At 43.0% G+C, this 1,243-nt stretch overlaps 1 long non-coding RNA gene across 1 annotated transcript; it reads right to left on the bottom strand.

The window, feature by feature from the left end:
• Positions 1-436: 436 nt before the first annotated feature.
• LOC109953920 (uncharacterized) lies at positions 437-1,237 on the bottom strand. The gene is made up of 3 exons (XR_002274001.1): positions 1,133-1,237; positions 1,008-1,036; positions 437-629 (listed from the first exon to the last, which is right to left on the bottom strand). It is a non-coding gene; the product is annotated as an uncharacterized LOC109953920 (long non-coding RNA).
• Positions 1,238-1,243: the final 6 nt, after the last annotated feature.

The raw sequence follows: 1,243 nt of genomic DNA, 5'->3' as shown, positions 1-1,243 counted from the left end.
CTGATACAACTTTGATTTCTGACTAAGTTTCCACAGTTTCTGCATTTATGGAAACACATCCTCCTTCTCTGAGTCCAAACTGGTCTGAAGTTCACTCTGAGTTGAATGAACCCCAGTGAAAATAACATTTCTTCTTTGGGTTTCCACAAAGAAGAAATGTTATCTCTCATCCAGCTGTTTGATTTGACTCTCAAAAGTGACTCAGTCAAAAAAAGTATTATTCTACTTTTTTTAGTTTGCTTTATTTACTTTCAAACCAGAACATTAAAGCATACATTAAACAGAGACACAAAATAAACAATAAGAAATACAAAAAATAAAGGAAATATACGATGCATCCAACACTGGCACATGAAACTGCCTGACAGGAAGTTCATCAAGCAAAACATGTGCTCAGTTGTTAACCTACTACGCCCCCTTCTGGACAAAAACGCTTTTTTACAGCACATACTTCTTCTGTGGTTGGTTCCCTGATGGTTGTGTAGAAGCTACTGGAATCAGTGAAGGCTTCAGCACAAGAAGAGGAAGCTTCCACAGAGTCTGACAGTGGATCAGTGGAGTCTGACAGAAACAGAAGGGTCTCCATGGTTTTCATACGTCACTGTACCATCATCTTCATCACTGTGCACCTGTGAACAACAACACAACACACCTGAGATTCTGAGTGCAAACAAATCAGTGCTGAAGCACAGAGCAGCTGCAGAGGAACAGCTGGAGTCCAGCGCCTTGCTCAAGGGAACTTCACTGATAGTCAGTGGAGCAGATGAGAGCATTACTCCTCCACTGTCCCAACACACACTGTCAGAGCCGATCCAGGGATTCACACTGACCACTTCCCAGTCACAGCCTCCTCTGACTGTCAGGCTTCCACTGAGCCACATTTAGCCTGAGGAAATCCAGAATCCTCTGATTTCTACAGCCCCCACAGTTAATAGGGAAGAACCCAGACCACAAACACTGCTCTGCTCTGTAAAGTAACACATGGGACTTCTCAGCTTTCTACTCACACTGGTGTTATCCATCTGTGGTTTGTTCCCTGAAAAGACAAACGAGTCGACTTTAGCTTTAACAGTGAAAATGCAAGATCACTGAAGCTTCTCATTCTGACGTGTTCACCGGCCGATGCTCTCACCTTTAGTTCTCGTCCATATGTTGACTGTAACAACGATAATGATGAGTGTTGTTAAACCCACAGAGACGATGATGAACCTCCACCAACCTGGAAAACATCAACACAGTTTGT

This window comes from Monopterus albus, unplaced genomic scaffold (assembly GCF_001952655.1).
Source record: "Monopterus albus unplaced genomic scaffold, M_albus_1.0 scaffold2065.1, whole genome shotgun sequence".
NCBI lineage: Eukaryota > Metazoa > Chordata > Actinopteri > Synbranchiformes > Synbranchidae > Monopterus > Monopterus albus.
Note: the sequence above shows the minus strand (reverse complement) of the source record. Positions and strands in the feature narration are given on the sequence as shown.